At 47.7% G+C, this 8783-nt stretch overlaps 1 pseudogene; it reads left to right on the forward strand.

Annotated features, from left to right (window-relative positions):
* Window positions 1-1059: 1059 nt before the first annotated feature.
* On the forward strand, window positions 1060-1885 carry LOC146196465 (protein D2 pseudogene; annotated as a pseudogene).
* Window positions 1886-8783: the final 6898 nt, after the last annotated feature.

Below are 8783 nucleotides of genomic sequence, written 5' to 3' on the forward strand. Positions count from 1 at the left end.
ACGGAGCAATTCGTAATGCTAGTTCATGATTTGTGACCGCGCTATTTAAGAGAAGTATCCTTTCGTTCTGCTCGCGCACCACTTCTAAAATTTCATCAGTATTCGCCAAAGCTGACAGAAAGAGAATCAGGTTTATTTCCCGAATAAAGTCCTCGCGGCTTCGCAAAACTGAGTCGGAAGCTTGAAGCCTATATTCCGAAACATGTGGCTGATATGGGCAATGAGCCGCGGCCGAAGAACTGTAATATTACCAAAGCAGAATCACGTCGCGACAGCGTCGCGTCATTGCGGTTGTGTTGAATCAACATCTTTGCTTTCAGAACCTCATTATACCGTTAAAAGGAACGTCAGTACGTTAAAGAAACAACTAAAATGTTTTTTTGTTTTCAGTTTTAGGCCGCGAGAACAAGGCGGCTTCAGCATATCTTGTAATTTTATATTCCAGCACGTTGCTGTACGGATTATTTTGATGATCATCCTGACGTTGTCAGGTTTGTCGAGAAGGTAGTTTTATTTCTACCCACAAAGTTTCAGCGAATGTACGTGGTTGGCGCAACCGCAATTGCCGAATCTTTTCAATGCCCTTTGAGCATATCTCGGCACCATGAGAAATGACTCATCATACTCACGTAACGTTCACTCACAATCAAACCCACTCACTCACACTCATGTCCACTTACATTCAGAAACACTATCGAACTCGTATCTACCCGCTGACTTTAATCACTCACACGACAGTGCACGCGTGGTTACATCCTTTCTCGTACTAGCAATCATATCCACCGACATTCGCATTAGCATCCACTCGCTTGCCCTAGCGTTTACATCCACTCATACCAAATCACTCGTCATCACTAAACCCCACTGCCAATTAGGGAAATTAGTGCGCTCAAAGTTGAGCGACCTATGGCTTTTAGAGGCTTGTCAAAGGAAAGATAGAAGCTAAACTACCGCGATTTTGTGTCGCCGATAAGGCCACCTCTCCTGGCAGATACTGCCGCTGGAGCGTCGAGGGGAGCGGCAGTCGAATGAGATAAACATAAAAGGACAACGACAACCCAGTCAACGCAGCAGTCTATCGGTTGTATCCGTCAGGGAAAACTCCGCTCAGTCACTCTAGTGTTTGTCGCCGCGAGAAGACGCAAATATGAGGTTTACTCCGTTTTTGGTCTTGCTTCTTTTGGCCCTATGGAGCGGGAGTTACGCGGAGGCGTCTGTGGAATCGTCGCAGCCTGAGTCGGACGTATGGATAACCTCTGGAATCGTGAGCGACCTCTCGCTCCCCGACACGCTGCGTGGCGAGCTCGAAGTGAAGTACGGAGATCTGTCGGTGGTCAAGAACGGAACTCTGACGCCCGCACAGACAGCCGAGGCTCCGACGATGGTCAAGCTGAGGGGAGCCATCAACTGCATTCCGCCATTTGCGCTCGTCATGTTGGACCCAGACGTGCCGAGCCGGGAGAATCCCACAGAGCGCAGCAAGCTGCACTGGATGGTGCTGAACGTCAACAGCACGAGGAAGCTGCACGAAGGCGATGTAGCGGTGCCGTACAGAGGTCCCAACCCAACCAGCGGATCGGGACCACATCGGTATGTGTTTCTGGCCTACTGTCAAGGCGCCCAGCGTGTGTTGACCAGTGAGATTGCGCCGCAGCAAAGAAGCAACTTCGACCTAGCAGATTTTTTCAAGAAACTGAGAGCAGGAAATCCTTTTGGAGGCAACTTCTTTTATGCGGAGAACGCCTGAATGTAGCCTTCAGATCAACACCGGAAAGGGAGTGCTATAGATTGATCGGCGATGAGCCTCCTTCAGATGATGGCAAGGGCACCGTGTTAAGAGTCCCTGCCGATATGTATACTGACATAATAAAATATGTTTTGCAAATTTGCGTGTTTGTCACATGCGAAGTTTGAATTGTGATTTTCCCAGCTTCACCTCACATCTCAAGTGGCGGGGTTGTGACGCGCTGATTAGTACGGAGATGAACACAGTGGATTTAGCGTGGTACTCAAAGCCTAATAAAGAACGGGCTTATTTCTTTTTTTAGCTTTCAGAGAAAGCTGTGACAATGAAAAGCGTGAAGCGCGTGAAGTAAGTAAAGTGGTCTAATGTGAGCTCGTTACCTCACCCTCTACAGAGCATGTATTAAGCTGCGGCTGACGTAACGTACCGCGGAACTGAATAGTCCGCTGGTTGACTCCCTTTAAGCGATTGAGGTGTGGCTCGCCACATTGCGCAGAAGCATGGAATAGTCCACAGCCACGTAGTGTCAGCTGGGCGAAGTAGATAAGTAGAAGTAGATAAAAATCTGGACATCTCCAGCGGTTTCGAACACGGGCATATAAGAAACGACACAGCCGGTGGCGTTACAAGTAGTCACGCCGCGGATAACCCTTCGGGTGCACCTCTCGTCAATAATGTAGTACATAGAAATCATTGGCCACCAAGGTATTTTACTTCTTGATCACGAATATAGAAATAGCGCCGAACTTTGCTAGTGCTACAGAATAATGCAGTTAACTAAGGTAAATGAAGTCCGACTATGTTGAAGTTAGAGATAAATAACATATAATTCAATTCAATTTCTCTATTCCTGTTAGGTCAAAACTCTCCTCTAAGATTCTATATGTCCTGTGAACTGAAAACGCATGAGTATATGTAATTCGCAGCTATGGTGACATCGATGTGAACGACTTCACTGAAGAGCGTACCGCTTATGCATATACACATTAAAAAAAAAAAAAACGTACGTACACTGCAAATGGTTTGCAAGCATTATGTGCTTTAGAACTTCTCGCACGGACCAGGCTTAAGGTTTTCCGTGAATGCAGACTTAAAGGAACATTATGCAATGCGAGGATATATTCACACTCTGAAATTTTGTGAAAGCAGTTTGCATTTCTACCCGAGCTAGCTTATGGACTCCATCGTTTCACATGTCGTGAGATTGCGCCATAATTAATCAATATATCCGCTGCTTATCCCACGGCACACTTGCATATTTCTGGTATTTATTGCCAAAAACGCTCCCCGTTCGTTTTCTATGGCACTCTTAACAGCCGCCAACGTTGTACAAACTTTAAATAAAGGTTTTAAATAGGCATCGGAAGATTAGACGTTTGCCATCAATATGTTCATATCAATACATATATAGGCCATTAATATGCCTTACAATATTCCGCAGTTGCAACAATTTCAAATGTGATCTAAAAAAAAAAATGAGAGCTGAAGTTATATACGTGTGTACAGGCAGGAAGTGCTTACATATACAGTTATGGAGGTCTCTTTTTTCCTACGTTTGTGAAATATATACAGTGTACAGCAGGTCTCACAAAATACAAAACGGGCAGTGGGTTGACGCCAGCCAGTAATTTCCTTCTCTTGAAATTCCTGAAAATTCTGAAGGTACTCAAAAATTTGGAGGAAGCTGTATATACGCTTAATCGTGCTATGGTGTCTTTCCAGTTGTGATGTATGGATGCGAGAGTTGGACTGTGAAAAAGGCTGACCGCCGAAGAATTGACGCGTTTGAATTGTGGTGCTGGCGAATACTCTTGAGAGTTCCTTGGACTGCCAGAAGATCAAATCAGTCGATATTGTCGACCATAAACCCTGACTGCTCATTGGAGGGTCAAATTCTAAAGTTAAAGCTCAGCTACTTTGGTCATCGGATGAGAAGAGAGGAGTCGCTGGAGAAAGATTTGATGTTGGGAAAGGTTGAGGGTCGCCGGAGAAGGGGTAGGCAGCGAACGCGATGGTTAGATGGCATCCTCGAGGCACTGCAGATGAAGTTATGTGATGTTAGGAAGATAGTGAGAGACCGGAAAGCGTGGCGTGACATGGTCCATAGGGTCACGAAGAGTCGGACACGACTGTACGACAGAACTGAACTGAGCTGTATATACGCTTACAACGGGGTATTAACACTAGCCATAGAAATAAAAGCTAAAAATACACCTTGCATGGTGTACTGTGCCGAAAACATTTAGGCAGACCAAATGCGAAATTACGACTTTTGATCCATCTTTCACAAATGCTTTCAGGAAACTTGGCTCTTTTCAGAGTCTTTATTCGTGGCTCACATATGATTCAGAGCGCTTTGACGCTCTTGAGGATGAGAAGAGATTTCCTTTTTCCCCACATCCATGTTTATATATGTCAGAGAACTAAACGATTCGCTGCAAGACCCTGAAGTAAACAAGGTGATCTGGGAATGTTCACAAAGGCGGCATGTCAGTATATTTGCCAGGGACATCAGATAACTACAATCGAGCACCTTGGGACGCTGCTTTTTATAGTCGATGTTTTCTCAGAAGTCCTTACCGCAGACGCGGCTTGCAAAATGTTGGGTAAGAGGCCGGACGTACAGAGATTAGATAGCGTTCGAGCTCTTTTCCATTGCCATGCCAATCGCAAGACGTGCAAACCAAGCTGAGGGCCTATCGCTGTGGGCGTCATGCTTCGAGTGTCAGAGTGGATATGAGTAGGTAGGCCTATATCTGCGTTCCGAGGGAGAGGACTTTATCATTGTTGGGAGTTTCGCACAGTACAGAAAAGGGTCATTTTACATCACAAAGCATTAAATTCCTCCTGGGAAATGCCACATTCAACTGCCGGGATGAGGAATATTCTGCTTCCTTTGAGGGTTTATCGCGCCCGATAGCCCTGGTAAGTTAAAGCGTGCATACATGCACGCACGAAAGCGCGTGTGAGCAGGCACATCATTACCAAAAATTATGGTTTGGTTTGGTTTCTGGGGTTTAACGCCCCAAAGCGACTCAGGTTATGAGAGACGCCGTAGTGGAGGGCTCCGGAAATTTCTACCACCTGAGGTTCTTTAACGTGCACTGACATCGCGCAGCACATGGGAGCCTTGCTTTTCGCCCCATCGAAAAGCGACCGCTGAAGCTGGGATTCGATCCCACATCCTTGGGCACAGCAGTCGGCGGGGTCCTGAAATTACCCCGGCACCCTGACGAGGTCCGAAAATTATGTATAAGCTCATTTTGTCAACGGGAAGTTGTTTATGATCCAGCTTTTTTTTTTTTTTTGTTATATCGCAAGATGGTGGCACAACAATCAATATGTCCGGAGATCTTAATTCCCTCGGGAAGTTCGCACTTTTCTGCAATTTAAGGCCAAGGATGCTTCAACATGTTTTCTATTGCACTCCTGAATTCTCACTGCGTACGCAGTACGAACTTCAAAATCAACTTTCGGCTGCGGGTAGGGAGACTAGACCATTCCGATGAATATCTTTCTTTTAGTGCCTTACAGTATTCAGCACTTGCTTCAAAATTGAAGGGGGTGTCGAAAAAGACAGACAGACAACATGGATTGAACCTAGTGATGCGAGCGAAAACCGAGTTCAGCATGCTTATGCGAGGCTAGATGGTTTGTATTAGAAGGACGCTCAAGCTTCGCCTTGAAAGTAGCCGCGATAGTAACATCGCCTGTTAAATCCGCAATTTTTTTTTCATATTTTTCCTTAAATTGATTTGCAGAAAAGATAAGGCGCCGTACCAGGGGACGGCGCCTCCCTTTTCTACAACCTTCCTCTGTCGCACGGGTAAGAAGAAGGTTTGGTTTGTTGTTGTTGTGGCTGTAAGGATAAGGAAAAGAAAATGCACGGGCCTGATACTGGCTCTGTAGCTGAGCCACACCCGCTGCCTCGTGCGGACAGAAGAGAGAAAGTAGAGAAGAAAGAAAAAGAAGAACGAGAGAAAGACGCGCGCCGCAATAGCCATCGTCCACCACCTAAGCGGTGGCGGGTGGAATGACGGCCTACAACAGATAAAAATTCGGCGGCAGACTAACCCCCGCCGCAAGCGGCGTTGACCTACCTATCTCAGCCCCATCAGGGCCAGGACCAGCCCGGTTTGGTTTGATTTGCAAGGTTTTACGTCCCAAAGGGACTCAGGCTATGAGAGACGCCGTAGTAGACGACTCCGGAAATTTTGACCACATGGGGTTGTGCTCAGCGCTAGCCTCTAGATCTGCTGTCCGTAGTCAGTTTTAGATTGTTTTATTTGGGCCACTTCGTATTCTTTTCAGCGGTGGCGTAGAAGTAGAGCATCCGCCTGGCGTGCAAGAGGACCGTTGCTCGAATCTCGTGTGCTGACATCGCACAGCACACAGACGCCACTCCGCTTCAGCACCGTCGAAATGCAACCGCCTGCGGTCGGGTTCGAGCCCGGGTATACTACGGATCAGTAGTCGAGCATCTTAACCATTGCGTCACCACGGGGGGAGGGGGGGGGGAAGAGGAAGGTGGGAGGGAAATCTGGTTTGGTTTAGTTTATGGGGTTTAAACGTTCCCAAAGAGAAAAGAAACTCAGACTATGAGAGACGCTGTAGTGGAAGACTCATGAAATTTTGACCTCCTGGGATTCTTTATCGTAGACTGGTATCGTACAGCACACGGGCGCCTAGCTTTTCGCCTTCATCGAAAAGCTGCCGATGGCGGCGAAAAGGAGAGAAAGCGGTGCCGTAGTGGGGGACTTCGGAGTAATTTCGACCACCTGGGGGTCTTTAACGGGCACTGACATCACACAACACACGGACGCCTCTTCGTTTCGCCTCCATCGAAACGGAGCCGCTGGCAGTTGGATTCGAACCTGCAGGTACTGGGGTATAGAGTACCCGACGTTAAGTTAGGTTTGGGGGAAAGGAAGGCGCAGTATACTTTTGGGTGGAAACCACGGAAGGGGGAACACCTACAATTAATCAGATCAATGCCACATCCATAAAAAATCACCAGGTAGTCGAAATTACTCCGGAGCCCTCCATTACGGCACCCCTTTCGCTCTTTGCGTTTTCCCTCTCATCTTCCTCCTGCCCCTTATGGCGCGGGTCAGGTGTCCATAGAATAAGTGTTCTGTTCCCTTGTACCTTTGTCTTTTAACGCGGTAGCGTTAAGGAGCTCGTGTCGCAGAAAGGCCGGTGTCGTCGGCGGCGTTGGCCGTGAGCGATAAATCCCGGCATGCACTTCCGGCATGCACTTCATAAATAAAAAGCAACTTCCAAGATGGGCTGGATGGGAACCAGGGTCTCCGGAGTGTGAAACGGAGACGCTACCACTCAGCCACGAGTTCGATGCTTGAAAGCGGTACAAAAGCGCTTCTAGTGAATGCGGTGTTGCCTTAGAAACGTGCCGTAGAACGGTATACTGCGGTGTATATCGGTAATTATGAGCATGTTACTTACAGAAGTCGCAGTTACACGAGTAGCGAAGTACGTTTCCGCTACATTTCTTGTGCGCTCTGAGCACATGCAGAGCCATCTTGCGGCAAACACAGAAGAACCCCTCCTCGCAATGTGCGGCGCTGCCCCGACACGTGGCGCGCCACTCGCCCCTGACGTTTCGCCGTGCACCCTCACGGGTTGTAGAATCAAGCGTCTTTCCTTTCTTTAGATCACTATCTTCGCTCACCCGCTTCTCCCCTTCGGGGCGCGCGGGTACCGGTGCGAGGATGCCCCAATACCCTTGCGTTTAATAAGTTTTCTCGACGAGGTGCAATAACGCTATCGCGTTCCACTCTTGAAGGCGAAGCTTAAGCGTCCTCCAAATTTTCTTTGAACCAATTTATTATTATTATTATTATTATTATTATTATTATTATTATTATTATTATTATTATTATTATTATTATTATTATTATTATTATTATTATTATTTCACACCCCCTTTTTGAAGGCCAAGAGGCCGGACAAGTTGGCTCTGGCTGAAACACGGGGTAGTGAAGATTTCACTTCAAATGAAGCAGAGGGATGCCAGCAGTTGAGCTGTAAGCAAGCTGAGTGGTTGGATCTTAAAGTTTACTACTGACAATTTCGCCACGGTAGCCAACTCAAATATTAGCTGTAAGAAAAGACGGCAGAAAAAAGCGCCATCTCGTTTTTTTTTTTGCATGTCCTGTCGTCTCCCTGTCTCTTCGTCGTCTGTATTTTTTGCGCTTCCTTAAGTACAAAAGTTTTCCGTGCGCACCTTTCCTTCGCTAGCACACTCCCCAAGATGTTTGTGTTCTGTCGCAGTGACTATCTGATGGCCCTGAAGAAGGCGGAAGTGGACTGCTACGCATTGACTTTACGATAAACGATGCCGGCGATGCTGAGCTGTTCGCAGAGGTTTCCCTCTCGGCAGGATTTGAGCGAGAATATCTACCTTTAAGACATCGTAAAGTCATATGGTTACGTCAACGAATCCTGCAGTAGGAATGCTGTAGTAATCCCGATCGCCATCAGCTCGCGCGCCAAACCGAAGAGGTAGACGAAGTGGAGCCGGAGCCTTGTTGGCACTGCACTGTTGATCCGAACGCTACCCCCGTCGCTTTGGTTTGCGGACGTTGCTTGCGGTCTTGGTGCTCCAATAAACCCCTTACACTTGGTGGAGGTTCGGTCGTCGCCCCAGTCCTCCTCGCAAATTTCACCCTGGAACTTCGGAACCGCACGCTACCGCCTTCGGTCACAACAATGCAGGACGCTCCCAGCCAACCATCGGCGCCCATCCCTGCCACTCCTGCCACCGCACGGGATGTTGCTTCGTTCATTCTGCATCGCCTCGTTCTTCGTCACGGCGCACCGAAAGAATTGATCAGTGACCGTGGACGTGCGTTTCTTTCCGACACTGTCGAAGTCCTCCTCAAACAGTGCCAGATCATTCACCGGAGCACCACAGCGTATCACCCCCAAACGAACGGCATGACTGAGCGATTTAATCGCACTCTTAGTGACATGCTAGCCATGTACGTCGATAGCGCTCACTCTAATTGGGACCAAGTGC

This window comes from Amblyomma maculatum, chromosome 3 (genome assembly GCF_055883805.1).
Source record: "Amblyomma maculatum isolate TAMU_Amacu chromosome 3, ASM5588380v1, whole genome shotgun sequence".
Classification (NCBI taxonomy): Eukaryota; Metazoa; Arthropoda; class Arachnida; order Ixodida; family Ixodidae; genus Amblyomma; species Amblyomma maculatum.